This window comes from Crocodylus siamensis, chromosome 13, assembly GCF_052110815.1.
Source record: "Crocodylus siamensis isolate JL-2025a chromosome 13, ASM5211081v1, whole genome shotgun sequence".
NCBI lineage: Eukaryota > Metazoa > Chordata > Crocodylia > Crocodylidae > Crocodylus > Crocodylus siamensis.
In genome coordinates this window covers 12,049,742-12,066,478 of record NC_143407.1, presented here as the reverse complement: position 1 = coordinate 12,066,478, position 16,737 = coordinate 12,049,742, and the positions used below count along the sequence as shown (strand labels likewise).

The following is a 16,737-nucleotide window of genomic DNA, read 5'->3' as shown; positions in this document are numbered from 1 at the left end:
ATACGAGGAAAGGCTGAAAGAACTAGGCTTACTTAGAAGAGAAGACTGATAGGGGAGTTGATAACAGTCTTCAAATACCTGAAGAGTGGTTATAAAGAAGATGGAGATGGGCTTTTCTTTGGCTTTTAGGGGACAGGACTAGGAGCAATGGCCTCAGACTCAGCAAAGGGAATTTGGAGATTAGGAGGAACTTTCTGAGTCAGAGTGGTCAAGTATTGCAACAGGCAACATGGAGAAGTTGTGGAAATCTCCATCCCTGGAAATGGTCAAGAACAGGTTGGACAGACACTTGGCTGGGATGGTTCATCACCAGGGACAATCCTGCCTTAAGCAGGGCACTGGACCGTATGACTTCATGAGGTTCCTTTCAGCTCTGTTTTTCCTATGATCCAGGATGAGGAGCAGGAAGTCTAGCAGCCGAATCCCCAAGGGCAGCTTTGGAATCAAGGGGCCTGTTTCCAGGTGCCTGCATTCAGACAGCCAGGGCCTGAATGCCAGGGGTGGTAAGACCCTGCAACTCATCCTAACTTGCCCTGGACTTTTGAGTGCACAGCAGATGTGAAAAGTCAGGCTTAAGTGTCTTAGTTTTGGCCTCAAAAATGGAGACTTCCAAAACCGGTTCACCAGCCTAGGAAATGGGGCTCCAAACTGGTTGCCCGAACCCTTGGCAAAGCATGCGTAGGAGATACCCTAACATTATCCAGCACAGGGGCCCCACACTGTGAAACACTCAACATGCAGCGCTCTGCCCTTTGTGCTTGGGTGGCGCTGACTCATTCAGTGCCCAAGGTGGGGTAGCAAGGGAAGTCTCAGCTGCCAGGGCTCTCTGCACGCTGACAGCAGCTGCTGCTGCTGCTACTTTTGCTGTGGCCGTGCCAGCTCTGGCACCAGCAGTCCCCTGAGGGTGGCACCTGGTGCCCACAGAATCACAGAAAATTAGGACTGGAAGGGCGCTCAGGAGGTCACACATAGTCCAACACGCTGCTCAAAGCAGGACCATCCCCAACTAGATCATCCCAGCCAAGGCTTTGTCTAGCCAGGTCTTTAAAACCGCCACGGATGGAGAGTCCACCACCTCTCTGGGTAAACAGTTCCAGTGTCTTACCACCCTCCTAGTAAGAAAGTTTTTCCTAACATCCAAACCTCCCTTGCTGCAACTTGAGACCATTGCTCCACATTCTCTTATCTGTCACCACTGAGAACGGTCTTGCTCCATCCTCTTTTGAACCCCCTTCAGGTAGTTAAAGGCTGCTATTAAATCCCCTCTCAGTCTTCACTTCTCCAGACTAAATAAGCCCAGTTCCCTCAACCTCTCCTCAGAAGTCATGTCCCCCAGCCCCTGAACCTTTTCATTGCCCTCTGCTGGACTCTCTCCAATTTGTCCACATCTTTTCTGTAGTGGGAGGCCCAAAACTGGACGCAGTACTCCAGATGTGGCTTCACCAGTGCCGTATATAGGGGAAGAATCACTTCCCTCCATCTGCTGGCAACACTCCTACTAATGCAGCCCAGTATGCCGTTAGCCTTAAGGGCACACTGTTGGCTCATATTCAGCTTTCACTGCAACCCCCAGGTCCCTTTCTGCAGAGCTGCTACTTAGCCAGTTGACTCTCCACCCACTTCAGATGTTATTAGGTGCAGAGCTGCACCTGCCATGGCAGAGACTCCCTGGGGGGCTCGGAGCACCAGTTTGCTCCGCTCTTGTCCGCCAGATGCTGGGTGTGGGGCTGCACTGCCTGGCCCCTATGACTGAGCACGCCCTGCCATGGCACAGACTCTTCCATCCCTGGCCAGCTCCCCCAGCTCTAAATCACTGCTTGTGATGGGGGGGGGGGCTCTCTATTTTCCTGCTAACAGGTCACATCCATGCTCAACCCCTTTAACCCACTCCCCCATCCACCTCCATCCTCTACTCCTGGCCCTCTCTCCCAGCCTTATCCCCATCCTTGAATCCTGTCCACCTCTTTCTAGCATATCCCCATCCTCCAGCTAGCTCCCTTCTGTCTGGTTTATCCCACATTCATCTTGCTACATGCATGGCATAGCCAAGATATCATAGCCATGTTCCTCTATGCACATACCCCAATAGCACTGAGAGGACTACTGCAATCTCCCAGGAGGAACAGAAGCAACCCTTTCCAGCTGAACTGTTTGCTTCTGCCCAGGTTCAGCTGAAGAAAGGGCCAGTTTCACTGGGCACCGGGCCCAGTTTTTATTTAGCTTCTATCTACAGCATCTGCAGCCTCCTATATACTGCACTGGGAAAGGAGGACGATATAAACCAACCTAATATGAGGCTAAGACTGGAGCTAAGACTGGAGCTGCAGGGAAAACAACTTAGTTGTGGGGGAGACATTTCCTTTTGTAGGAAGAAACCTTTCCCTTTATTTCTGCCACCTCCCCCGGCCCAACGAAATCCTCATGCCTTGCTTTTGTACCCAAGAAACCCAGGCAAAATTTCATAAGGCAGTTTCACAATGCTTCAGCCACAATTAATTCATGAATGAAAACAGAGTTCATTTCACCAGCCGTCTATCAGCTGCTCATTTGTGTCCTATACAGGCCAGATCCTGCCTTGATTGAGGTGCTCAGGAAAGCTAGGGTTGATGCAAGAACAGAAGATTAGGTGCTGCATAAAACAGCGGGGATACCTGATGTTTCACTGCACCTACAATTCTGAAAAACTGAAGGAAAAAAAAAACAAAAAAACCTGTGGCTGGCTGATCCAAAATGAACTCTTCAAAAAAAAAGTCAATGAACCAAACAAAATATTAATTTGGGTTAATCTTGAATTCACAGTTTGTAATTTTTTTTTTATTTTTATTTTTTGAAGTGAAGGGAAAACACCAATTCAAACGGAAACATTTCAGTTGAAAAAGGTTGATACAAAATGTTTCTCTTTACAGAGCATTTCTTTTTGCTTTCCCCCTTTCATGAGTAAAGTTGGTGAAATCAATAGGAATATGCAAAAAAGTTTGTGTTTCAGAATCTCCCCTTTGTCATTGGAAACGTCTGCTGCAAAACATTCATCCCAAGTCACTAATGAGGAGAAATGGCACTGAGTTCCTGCCGGGTTTCACTTGGCCTTGCCACTTACTTGGAGCCTCAAACCATTTAGTTGGTTTCTAATTTTCTTCTGCTACAGGCTTCTGGCCATCACAGGAGTCTGAGACTCAGATGATCTAGGTTCTCAGCTCTGCCAGATACCAAATGATCTCAGTCACGTTCTTGTGCTTCTACTTCCCCATCTGAAGACTAGAACTAATGACACACTTCACCAGGGAGGTTGGGAAGGAAAATTCACTAATGTCTGTACAGGGCTTGGTGATGCACAGGTGGGGTGCACTACGGGGAGGGCAGGCTATAGGTCTGGCATTCTTCAGGACCAAGACCACACTGATGTGTCTTTGTACAGCACCCAGCATACTGATGCCCCTGATCTCAGCAGAGGCCTCTGGCTACTGTCATCATAGAACTAATAATAACATTTTCATCTTTCTCTCCCTATCCCCTTTCAGGACTCTCCCTTTCCCCTCCAAGAAGTTTATTGGAAATTGCTACTTCAGCCCTTTGGAACCTGACTTTTTGCTGGAATAAACTGTGCACTGCACCCCGTCATATCACTTCATCAGACATGCCAACAGCTGACAAGAAGCCCCTGTTCCATGTCCCCCCCGAACGAAAAATCAAAAGAAGCAAATAGCCACTGTCCGAGTCAACTGCTGCCTTTGCTTCCATAAGGTACTTGCCAACTCAAAGACACCTCCACCACCAGCCAGTGCCTACAGTCTTCTCCAGGCCAGCTCCAGCCCAGTACCAGGCTCTCTGCTTTGCACAAACACATGCAAAGATATGTGTCAGCCCCTTGCAGACAGACAACACTTGCCCAGGAATGTGGTCCTAAGGGTGAACAGAAGAATTTGTAAGGTCAGTGCTTACTGAATGCTGAGCACCTTGAAAAGTCTGGCGTGGTACAGCTACAAAACATGGTACTGCTGTGGCCCTCTGGTTGACTGTCGTCTCCCTACTCATTGGGCGCTGCATGGAATCAGGGTCTAACAGTCTGACCACGAATGAATGGTGACCATAAAGCCCCAGGATCCTGGGTCCTCTTATACTGAGCTACCCATGAGAACGGGTGCCAAATGTTCTCCTGCAAACGCTGCAGCCCCCAAGCTCCAGTACCTATGGAGATGGGTAGTGATCTACCCTCCACTCCTGCCTATGCATCACCTACCCGCTACCATGGACTACCATCAATAAAAGGTTAATCAGGAGGGATTCACGGGACACTAAAACTCTTCTTCCTTATTACTCGCATTGAAAGAGCTACACCAGGTGTGGCTCATCAGCTGCAGCAGCCCAAGTGACGTATAGCCGATTGTACATTCATATCCTGTTAGGAAGGGGGAACACAGCAGAGGCAAGTGGGGATGAGACAGGATGCCTTTCAGACATGTATTCAAATGACAGTGAGGGCACCAAAAGGCTCCTGGTCATGAGAACAGACCGAGTACAGTCGACTTTCCCATCAGGGCAGGATGCCTAATGACCCCTTTGCGTGTGCACCTCCTCAGCACCCCAGCAATGGGGTCATAGACACAGCTTGCGAGGAAACCCAAGTGGAACAAAAAAGGGACACCTCCACTCACACAGTGGGACTCTGAAGTGCCTTCCATTAAATAAGAGACAAGACCTCATGAAAGCGAGCCAGGATATCAGTAACATTAATAACATCCCCTGTACTGTTCCACAGTAAATAGCCTTCGACCCTTACATTAACATTTCCCACCCACAGGTCTCCAAGCATGCTACCAAGGAAGCTGATATTATTATCCCTATTTCACAGAAGGGAAACTGATGTACAAAGTGAAAAAGAGATTTGCCCAAGGTCTCCCAGCATGCCAGTGCTAGAGCTGGGATTAAGAGCCCAGTCCTCCCGACACTTAGTTCACGGTTTTATTTCCTAGTCCACATGAAGTGACAGCACCAGGGCCTATGGCTCCTAAACCTCTGAGGCCTCCCAGAATGCATCAGGAACACCACTCATGACAGGCCTGGCACTGCATCCCTCCTTCTATTCCTACCTCCTCCTGCAATATCTGAATCCATGATCACTTTGGTAGCTTCCCTGCCAGCACTGCCCTCTCGGTAGCTACCGGTCCACCCCTATTGTTCACTATCTGCTGGACATACATTGTTCAGAGGGGCCCACCATTTCTATACTCAAAGTTCACTTCCCCCCTCTCAGCACTGGTACCTCTGCCGCCGAACTCAGAACTAATCTCAATTGCACAGACAAACCCAGAGGAGACAGGTCTGCATCAGGGCAAACTCTTATTGTAAGGATTTTGATTGGCAGAAACAAAACCAAAAATAAAAATCATCACCGAATGATTCAGTTCTAGACCCTCTTTATTCACACACAGATGGAGAACGGGCTATGGGGAGTGAAGGTCTTCCAGGAAAGGACAACAGGTGGTATCATCTCCCAAGGTGATGCATTAACGATACTCACCTAGTGCCATACAGTTCTATTCATATGTGGCGTATGATGGATCTGGCCAGAGAATTCAGTATATTTGAGCATTACTCAAATGCTGCTTATCATAAATAAATAGGGAGATTGCCCCAAGCAGTCACTAAGAGTGCAGTGCTGCTCTGTATCAGGAAAAAAAAGTGTAACCATCCCCTTTCCCATTACAACTGCTCTGCCAGTTCCAAAAGCTGTTCATTTTGACCTTCCCCAAAACGTGTGTATATGCAAGGGATGGTTCAGAACAACATTCCTTGCATATGAAAAGTTTCTGGGAAACAAGGAGGCTGCATTTCGCCTCTTCCTTTCACTCTCTCCACCTTACCTCAGCCCCAGCTGAACACAGGGGGACATTTCAATGCTCAGCGGGAAGAAATGCATCAAAAACACAGTTCAATATCAAGAGATGGGCCTGGAAGAATTACAGGGCTTAGTAAAATGTCTGTATTAAAGTTCTGTTTCCCTTCCCATTCATTTCCTTTCTCCTGTCCTCCTCCTGGCTGCCCTACACCCTGCCAGATCAGGTGTGTCTCAAGCAAGCAGGATGCAGCGCCTTAACCTCCTAACCCACTTTCTCTCTGCTGAGAAGCAGAAAGACCGTCTTACCTGGGTTTCCCGATCCAGCGAGGCTCTGGCAGCAGGCGGTGATTTTGGTTCGTAAATCCAATTGCGGCAGGAGGTTGTTTTGTGCTGATCACTCCTCTGCTTCTCTACTCGGTCAACTCTTTCCTTCTCCCAGACTCTCCCCTCACTCTCTTTCTGGCTATGTCAGGAAAACGTATTACTTGTTTCGACTTGAATCAGAGGGGAGGGGCAGGTGAAAAACACCTTCCCACCCACAAGGACTGACGCAGCCAAAGCCTTACAGGAGCAAGAGGCAAAGCACAAGCCTGATACCAGGCAAAGGGGTGGGGGGCAGGGAGAGAGAGAGAAAAGTTCTCTCACACGTGTAGCAGGAAACCTACACCATGCTCGACATGTCCCAGGTGCAGCAGCCCGGCTAATCCAGGTGTACAGCTGCCATGTTATCCTAGTACTGAGAACAGCACATCACCCCAAGGCCAGCACCTCCAACTGGGCCCAAATTCTGCACTTGTAACACTTACAAGTCACAATATAAGCGATACCACCTGTGTCGTACCCCGCAAAATAAGAGGGTCTGAGCATTTCAGACACACATACTACCCTTAAGATTGTGCAAGCAATGGCAAGAGTAACCTGATCCCGGGCTGCATTACATAAGGTGATCACCGGGGAGGTGAGGGGGCAGAAAGGAATGAATCCCAGCTACCTTTCTTAAAGATACACCACTGTATAACTCCAGGGGGGCCAACCTCTTTGCCAGATGGGCCACGAATTAGCCCCATACCCTTTCTGAATGCCACTTTGATCCCTTTCCCCTGCTCAGTCTTCTGCTTTGCTTCCTGCCCTGTGCTCTCTGCCCAATCTGCTGCTCTGCTTGCTGCTCCCAGCCCTATCTGCCACTGCTGCCTGACTCCTTCCCAATCTGCCACATCCCACACACAGACGCTGCCCACACCACTGGTGCCATCCATGCGGCAAGCTGGCCACCTCTGGTATAACTAGCCAGAGAAGATGGCTGCTGCTAAAGCAACAAGTATTGACCACCGTTGCAAAGGGAATATCAGACTGGAAGGATCAATGGTCTGAACCAGTCTAGGAAGCATCGCAAGGCTGCTTCCCCTCTTACTTACCTAGCGCATCAGGAGCGAGTCTAGCAGGCAGCCTTCCTCTCTCGTTCACCACAGTGACACTGAAGTGGCTCCACTGATTCTGTTCTCATCTTAGTGTAAATCAAGGTAACACTACCAAGCTCAATTCCCCTGTCCCTTACCTTCTGCAAATCTCAGCGTGAGGACAAGTGTAATGTTTGAAACTATAAAGGGGCTTGAATTGTTTAGAAAAGCAGAGTTGCCACGGTGGGAAAACACACAGCCCCTGCTGCATCTCCTGGCTGAAGCGCTTTGAAATCACTGCAGCTGCATGCAGCATAAGTCCCCAGACAGGGGCTGTGACAGGGAACTATGATGACCTGTGGTGCTCCTTCCACCACTTGGGTGTCCACACACAACACTCAGCCAGTTTACTGTTGCCTGGTTCAACAGAACATTTTTTCCAGGTAGGGTTTTGAACCTTTAAACCAGTTTAATGGTCTGGTATGTCTGTCCTCTTTGGGTTTAAACTGCATTTAAACTAGTCACGTTTGCCTACACCCTAAATGGGGGGAGTCCAACTTCTAAGTGGCCAAGGGCTGCAGGCACACATTATGCAGGCACTCCCTGCTGAACTGCATTCATGGACGCCCTGGCTTCACCCTCAGCTCCCCAACTACAGGCTCCCCTGACAGCATGGGGGCAGGGGCAAAAAGTGGAAGCCAGGAGAGGGAGAGGGAGACCAGGGACTTCAAATTAATCTCTTGTGGGTTATGTGGAACCCACCAGGCCACCAGTTGGACAGCCCTGCTCTAGATGACCCCATGAAGTCCCTTCCAGTCCTATGTTCTTGTGATGCGAGGTTCAATAACTATTGTATAGAGTACGGTTTTGTTAGATGTTGCAACCTTGCAAGCCTCCACAGGCACCAGGTTCCCTTTCAGTTTTGGTACCTGCTCAAAATAAAGACACTAACCCAGATGGCCATGTTGTGCTGTCTTCACTGGGTTAGTCTCACCCCTTCCAGTGTGCAGTCACAAAGATATACAGTGTGATTCTATGTTTAATCTCGCAGGAGGGAGGGCTAAAACCTGGGTCTCCCACTTCCTGAATGCAGGGCCAACTATTCAGCTACTGGGGCTAAAACACTGGAATGTTGTTGGCCTCCTCCCTCTCTAGCTAATACCCCCTAGGGATGGGTTTTTTGCCAGGTAAAATTTGGACTTACACAATTTCCGAGTGCTCATCTAAGACTGAATTTTCCAAAGCACTGTGACCAAATCTGCAGAGCTCTCCTGGGAAACTAACCCTGAGTCTGGTGTGTTATGGTAGGTCTTTCATGGACAAGAACCTAGGTACAGTGACACATCACACCGACACATTTGGTGAGAAACAAGCTCACAGGTCTTCGTTATTATGCATTCAGCACTCACCATGGTCAGTGCACATATCGAAAGGAGATTTCCTCCCCAAGGGGCGGACAAATTACATGAGGTTTGGGCAGTACAGGTATGTCATGTATGACGCCCAGGTTAGAGGTGCAGCACACAGGTTTGGCAGACAGAGCAAATGAAAACATAGGACTGGTTTTTTGTTTGCTGACAATCAGGCGGAGGCTGTTGATCTCCAAGATACCAAAACCCAGGGAGAGGAGACTCAGCCAAACACTGCTGCTGTCAGCGCTAATCTTCCCTGTGCCATAAACAGCATGTTGCGTACAGTGCTAGGGCTGGGCAGCTGTTGCTTTTACAGCCTCCTAGGCCTGTTTGGCTCATGATGAGTCAGTAGAGCCTAACCCGATTGTCAGGGAAGGGCTGTGCTCTCTGCCCCACCATAGCACGGGAACAAACAGAAGTCATGGGGTGAAGACAGTGTGGCACCTGTCCACAACCTGTCCCCTTCAGGTAAGACATAGTTCAAACCAGCTCAGTAGTGGCTTCCCTATTGCCTACACTCAAGAGCTGCCTGATCACAGTAAGAAATATTGTTGGATGGAGACAATCCATCAGCAGAGATTGGATCTTTGGTCATATAAATCTGGCTTTTTATTTGAGACTGTATATGCTAATAGTACAGGCAAAGGTCAGAGCAGAGCCCTGGGAGCCAGGCCTCCTCCTCTTGACACCAATAAACTTGGTGACCTCAGGCAGGTGGGGTATAATGTAGACTGCCTCTTCATGATGCGCCCTGGATAATGAGTTTACATCTCGATGACGCAGAACTGTCCTTTGGACCCCATGGCTAATGACAGCAAAGACTAACGAAGGTCAACAGATTGCCGCAGAGCTTTCAGACCCGTAACGTCAGGACCTCACCGTGCATCTGCCAACTCCACATTGAGGGGACTCCTGAAGCAATCAGCTGGCTGCAAAATCTGGACATACAATTGTGAATGTGTTTTTCCTTGCTTTGTGATCCTCATTGTATCATCATATGCCAATGGCCCCCCCAGGCAGGTCATAGCCTTTTACAAGTCCATTTCCAAGCCTGTAAAATAGAAATGTCCTTGGACAAAAGATTAAGCTACCACACCCAACTCACCCTTTGTCAGCAAACAAATGCTACAGTACCTTAACAGGCCCTGAACTGTTCAACAGTACCAGTTTCTTCACTGTGAATGCAGTTTTCCCAGGCTTATACTGATCCATGTAGCACTCCCCATTTATACTCTGTACTGGATAAGGATTTGCAGTGAAAAATCTACTGCTGCCCCAGTATTTCTGCTCCTCTGCCAGACACATCCATGCCAGCTCCCCTTCCTCTGTCAGAGGTGTAGCAGAGTGCCCAGCCCCTGGGCAACAGGGGATGGATCAAAGCAGGGCTCTTGCCCAAGAGAAGGACTTCAATGGCAGAGTCTTGTCCAGCTGAAGGAGGCAGATTTGAAAGAAGTCACTTGCTGGACCCAAGAACTGGGTGCCTGCATCTATATGTATTTATTTATTTGATTTACATCCTGTCCTATCCAAAAGGCCCAGAGCAGCTGACAATATAAACACACAAATAACCTTGGGATAGGATTCCCTTAAGAGCATCCTGAAACTTGAGAACTCAAACTCCCCTCCTCCCTCCGCAACCACCTCTTCCCTGCCTAAACCCCTTTACAAGCAAACCAACCTTCCAGCCAATCTAAACCATGCTTCCCAACCACCATTTATAGCCAAATACAAGAAACTTCTTCCTACTTCCCCCACCCCCTGCCCCCCACCATCCCCCAACATCCCTTCCAAGCCTATACCCCCTTTTCTATAGGTCTGTGCCTGTCAACCCCCCCAAAACACCCTCAAACTACACATAAGCATCCCAAGTTTCAACATTAGCATGTGCTGTACCCTGCCAAATATCCCATGCACACCAACCGCACCCGCTATCCCTGAGTAATCTCCCCATCTGAACACTACTACATTGTGGGTTTATGGGCATAGTGGTGAGAGCCAGGGTGTTGGGGGAGCACACTGTAGGCATGTTATTGGGGTAAGGGTTAAGTTGCCTGTAGCGGTCACTCCGTGGGTATGTTGGCAGGTGGTAGGGATTGAGGTGTATGTTTGAGCAACTCTCTGGATACAGCAATGCAGGATTAAGGGTCAGGAGTATAGGCGAGGTAATTTCTTAACTGTGTTCAGAGAAGGCTGAAAATGAAGGTTTAATGGGAAACGTACAGGGACATCTTGGTAGAATCAGATGAGAACCATTAAGCTCCAATGGAAAGGAAAGCTGGTCCTGTGGCTGAGATATGGGGATGGGATTCAGGAGAGCACCCCATGCCCTGTCTTCAGCCACAGCTAATCCTTGAGGCTTCAAAGAATGCTGAACACAAAACAAGCAAGCAGAATACATCTTGCCAACTGTGCAACAGGGGGAGAAAGTCCAAACAACTGCAGGTAACCAGCTGAAGCCCTCAAGCATGAGAACTGATCATTAGAGTAATTGTCTTCATTCAAACAAAGCACATTAACAACCCTTCTGTTTCTTCTGTAGCCTATGAAAGAAAAGGACGAACACAGGAACAGATTCACACACACCAGGGCCAGAAGGGACTAGCCTGATCCCCCTGCATCCAAACACACACAGGTCACAGATTTTTTTCCCCAGAATTTGGATCAAAGCACGTCTTTTAGAAAAACACCTAATCTAATCTTAAGACTCTAAGCAATGATGAGTCCACCACTTCCCGTAGGAAGCAGTTCCAATGTTTAAACACCCGCACTGCTAGGAAAGTGCATCTTATTTCAAAGTTGGGTTTGCCCAACTTCAGCTTCCAGTCACTGGATCAGGTTACCCTTTGCAAAGCCCCCAGTATCAGATAACTTCCACTACACACAGTGATCAAGTAAGTCATCTCTCAATCTTTTGTTTGGTAAGATGCACCAAGTGAGTGCCTTAAAGCTCATATCACAGGGCTTGCATTCCAGCCTCTGAATCATTTTTGCCCTCTCCCTTTGAAATCTTTCCAGTAAGTCCACATCCTTCTCCAAATGTGGATACCAGCATTGCACGCACTGCATGAGTCATTGTCTTGCCATTGCTGTGTCCAGAGGCAAGATCACTTTTCTGTGTCTATTTGATAGTCTCCTTTTATGCATCCAGTGATTGCACTAACCATTTTAACTGCAGCATGGGCTGAGAATTCACATGCAGGTGATTACCTACTATGATTCCCAAGTCCTTCTCTGTGCCATTACTTTCCAAGACAGAGCCACCCAACCTGTAGGTCACATCTGTCCAACTGGTAGCTACTCGTGGGCTGGATGTGATCCACAGGCTAACTCATGGCTCCCAGTCCAGGTGCTTCTCCCTTCATTGCTTCTACTGCTGCTACCAGGGTCCCTGGGCTCCCCCTCCCTTCTCCAGCTTCCATTTCCTGCCTCCACCCCAGGAGGAGGAACAGAGCAGTGCTAGCCAGAGCGGCTCAGAGAACCTGCAGCTCAGGAGGTGCCCTTGCACTGCTCTGTTTGGAACCAGTAGCTCAGGCTAAAGCCAGGCTCATCTCATTAAGCCATGCATCCTCAAGCACGTGCCTTCTTTCTGGGGTCCAGCTGCAAAAGGAGGTCTAGAAAGTGACTTTCCTGTGGTGTGGTAATTAGAGCATTGTGCTGGGAAGTCTGAGATGATTAAACCTCCTTTGGATGAGCAGGTCTAGAACGCAGGTGAGTGCCTCTAGCAGTGGGCTAAAGCATGGGGGCCCCCTCCCTCCAGCACCTAACACCTGTTGTTTTACCCAGCAAAAGTTCGGGAACTTGCACTCATTTATGAGCGAGTGCATGGGTCCACCTACCTGACTAGCCAGCATATAGCTTACTGAGCATGCTTAATAGCCATGTGCACATGGAGTAGTTATACATTGTGTGCAAGTGTCCAAAATGGCATTTATAACTGTGGGTAAGTGCCACTGGGACATGTAAAGTGAAACAGGATTTTGCCCAGAATTTCTCTTTGACCCTATTATCCACCTGTTGTATGTGGCTAGTGGTATTTCCTTTCTCCACCCCCACTCTTGTCTTGGAGCATGAGCTCTTTGTGTTAGGAACTGTCTATGATTGTGTGGATATTTAGTGCCTAGTGCAGAGGCCTTGATCTCAGTTTTAATACCTGGATCTCCAGCTATAGCTTCAGTCCTCTTCACTCCTAAAATTTCAGAGTCCCAACACAGATTCCAAAATTCACACTTGGACTTTTTTTTGTCTGAGGTCCACTCACTGACTCAGATTTGGGTCTCAGTCACATCGGTGTGGATTCAGAGTTGCTACTGAAAACCATAGCATTTACTCCCTATTGACTTCAATGTGAATGACCAGAATGCATCTTCCTGGAATTTGAAACTCAAATCAAAATATTGCAGGCCTGGCCCATCCTCAGGATTAGTAATTCTTTGCCTGTAAGAACAGGGAGGGACTAATTTTGTGTTGCTTTCTTGTTCTGGGCTATTACAATAAGGTCTCCATCCTGTCTAGTGCTCTCAAATGCTACTGCAGTCACAATCCTCTGCAGGAGTAAGCTTGCTTAGCTCCAGTAACACCAGCCACACCAAATTGATTTACACCAGCTTGGGACCTGGCCCTGGGATTCCTAAAACGTGATGCACATTAACCCACAAAACAAGAAACAAAGGAGAAGTTATATAAATCCATTGCAAAGAAGTAACCAGGTTCAGAGCCTTTCCAAGTCTCAGGCAGAGACAGCTGAGTAATGCTTCACTTCATTCCTGCACCGAATTAAAAGGCCAGAGCTGAAAGACTTAAATTAGACTGGCACCATTCATAAGTCCTTCAATCCTTGCTCCCTTCTTACAATGCGAGCAAAGGACAAGCATGTTGGCCCGAACTAATAATTTCCCAGGGGTCATGTGTGCCAGCACAGAACAAACTAGTCTCCTTATGTAAGTGATCTTAGAGGAATAAAATAAAAAAATCCTCCTTCTGATTGGATGTCTTCCTGCAAGTAGCCAATATGAAATTTCCAGCCATCTGGCCTGAATTCATAAAGTGTGAATTGGACTAGCCCCATTCAAACTAATGAAGTTCAGCTCATCTCCACCAGCTGAGAATCTGGCCCATTGTCTTTGTCTCATCTGCCTCTCCCTCCTTTTTCCAGCCCTGGTGCTAGGTGAACAACATTTCAAAGATATATTTTTACCAAGCAACAAACATTTCCATGAATCTTAGGAGGGAAACTCAGGGGAAAAACTACTACTGCAAAAAACAACAACAACAAACAAACAACTGTTTTTGGCCACCAAATTTCTGCTGAGTAAAACATGTTCAAACAGCAACATCTTTAATTATAGGGGATCACACTGCACACGTCTCCTGTTCAAATTGCTAGGATACTTTAAGGCAGATCAGATTTCACAAAGAGTTCAAGTTTGTTTTCACTTACCTGCTAAAAAGCAACTAGTCCTGTAGCTGGTTCCTGCCTTTTTTTTTTTTTTTAATCACTCCCAAGGAATTTCATTTACACTGCTTCCATCACCCCACACTGCTGCTTTTGCAAAGCTCCCCCCTTACTTAATTTAACTAGGCATTAGCTACATCCCAAAGGTTGAAGATCTAAAGACATCTGTCCCTGGGGCATACCAATCCCTTAGGAAAAGAGGGGGAGATGCTGGTTAGTATGCTTTCAAACTCGTTCAAGCCTCACTAAAGTAGCACTGCGAAGGAGGAAACATGCCAGGGTGGAGTATCATGCCTTGGATTTTTGTTGTTACTCTGAACACTGTATTGTTTTTTTAGCAGAGAAGAGAATAATGATCCTGCTCCTGGTCCCCATTTCCTGCTCAGATCCCACCAGCCCTAGTCTTAGGAAAGGGTAATTCACTGAGTCTTGGAAGTACTTCTTCCAAGCAGCACAATGCCTCCCCTGTGGTTGCTTTTCTTCTGAGAGACCCAGGGTGAAAGTCTGGAAAGAAAGGAATCAGAGAGTTTTTTTCAGCTCAGCCCACAAGGAAAGTGTGCAAGGCAGCTGGCTATTAATGTTCTATTAGTGATGGATTAGCTGGAATCTGCCAGCTAGTCAGCACGCACAATGGCAAATTAATGAGTTATTTGGAAAGTCAGCTCAACTGTGTGCTACTTAGTAACTGAGAAAATGCGATAGGCAGGGAGCTGGGTTAAAACCAGAACTTACCAGAAACACCAGTGGAAGGGGCTGCCTCTGCCACTGAATCTAGTCCCCTGCCTTTGCAGGCAATTGTTAAAGGAATCTCGAAATTACCACTTTGCGAGGTGATGCAAACACCTACTCTGGACACTTTTAAGAAACATTTGGACTTTTACCTTGCTGAGATGTTTTGCCCCTAGCTGGCTTCCTGCCCCTGGGGCAGGGGGCTAGACCCGATGTTCTTACAAGGTCTCTTCCAGCCCTAATGTCTATGAAACATATGAAGACTCTTCTATGAAAAGGATTATGCTCTCTACACTGCAGAGGAAAGCAAACCCCCAGTGCCTGGGCCAATCAGTCTGGGAGAAAAACCCTTCCTACCCCAGCTCCAGTAATCAGCATGATTCTGCAATGTGTGCCCACATCCTCAATCAAATCCTTTGGGGGGGGGGAATTCATTCCTTCACAATGGTGGGAACTGTAGTGGCTTGGACACCAGGGTGGCAGTGAGCACCCAGCCCAGCATGCCTTGCAGTGGGCAAATGCTTTGGGAGTCCCAGGTGTGGCTGAGGGTTTTGTCCCTTTCCTACTTTCATTTGCTTCCTGAATATAAGCTTAGTAATGTTTTATAGTACACACACATACACAACCCGTCTAGCATAAAACTTTCCATCACACACATTAAGCCACATTAAGAAACGATGCACCCATTCCAATAAATGCGTGCACTCCCCAGCATCCCCACGCAGCCAGGTGCTGGCCCTACTTAACCCAATTGCTGTCCTTTAGTCCAAGCCCCAATTTGGGGTTTACATTCTCAGTTCATTCCTTGTTACTTGTCCAAACTCAGTAAACTTCAGTAGCCTGAAGGCTTCAGTCATTTGCAATGTGCTCACCTGACTTCGAGGCAGGGCTTGGACTCATGCTTTTTGGTTGTGGGGAGGGGGTGGCAGGTACTGCCTGGGGCCTGGGCAGGTGGGGGGCATGAGGATGGGCTGAAGACAAGTAGGGAATCAGGGCAGAGCTGGCTGTTAGAAAAACAACTTTTATTGAGCAAAGAGAGTGCAAGGGAGCTCATTGATAAAAACAATAATTGCCAACAAAAGGGGGCAGTAGGACTCTGGCTACATACAACATTTAGTTTATTAGTATATATTAGTAGGACGTTACAGAGTTGAAGAGGTGGAAGGAGACACAGCAGACCCAGGGAAGGGTAGTTGCATAGTACTGGGTGGGTGCATGGAGGATGCAACTAAGTTATGCAGAGAGAGTGCAGCCTACTTAGGTAGGGGATGAGTTAGGGTGAGCGATAAGGGGGCTGAAAGCATGATGCTTACCGAGGGAAGAAGATACAAAGGCCCTGTGCAAGGAAGCTGCATTATTGTAGGGTTGTGGGCTCTAAGGGATACATACGCAGGTACAAACAGCAGCATGTGGAGTATAATTGCAGGGGCAATGGACAGTCCAGGTGGGAAGCAGTTTTAGCTCATGATCTGTTCGTGGGGGAAGGAAGGTGGGGAAAAAGAAATCAGCCTGCTTCCTCCAAGTTGCTTCCAGCCAGTAGTTTGCTGGTGTCCGCATACTGGCACTCGCTCGCAATGCACTCCACGTTGATGTCCCTGGAACATCTGATGGTGTCAGACACCATGAGCCATCTCATCCGCTGGCATACTCAGTAGGCACACAAGATACTCTTGTGGCCAGGGTCCCATGCTCCGAGCACCCCAACAATCAGTACCTGCACCATCACTTTGCAGCCCCCTATTCACAGCGCCTGCCAGCAGCTGGTACTATGTCAAATTCCACTTGCAGGCTTCAACGAAGGCTTGCTGCTGGTTCTCCAACGGGACAGCCATCACAATGCATTTGTTCTCCTCCTCGGCTACAATGATGTCTGGGCACAGCTGCCTCTCTCAGCCCAGGTTGGTGCAGCTG

The 16,737-nt window shown here is 48.0% G+C and overlaps 1 protein-coding gene across 5 annotated transcripts in view; it reads right to left on the bottom strand.

The window, feature by feature from the left end:
- The window catches only part of INAVA (innate immunity activator), a 45,411-nt gene extending 31,161 nt beyond the window's left edge, over positions 1-14,250 (bottom strand). For 2 of the 5 annotated variants that reach the window (XM_090026188.1, XM_090026187.1), the window contains exons 1-2: positions 14,083-14,248; positions 6,143-6,299 (exon numbers count right to left, since the gene is read on the bottom strand). The gene's annotated coding sequence lies outside the window, so the exon portion shown is untranslated. Of the gene's footprint in view, positions 1-6,142; positions 6,300-14,082 lie in introns of all 5 variants that reach the window. The other 3 variants (XM_090026185.1, XM_090026186.1, XM_090026189.1) reach the window with 2 other exon arrangements.
- Positions 14,251-16,737: the final 2,487 nt, after the last annotated feature.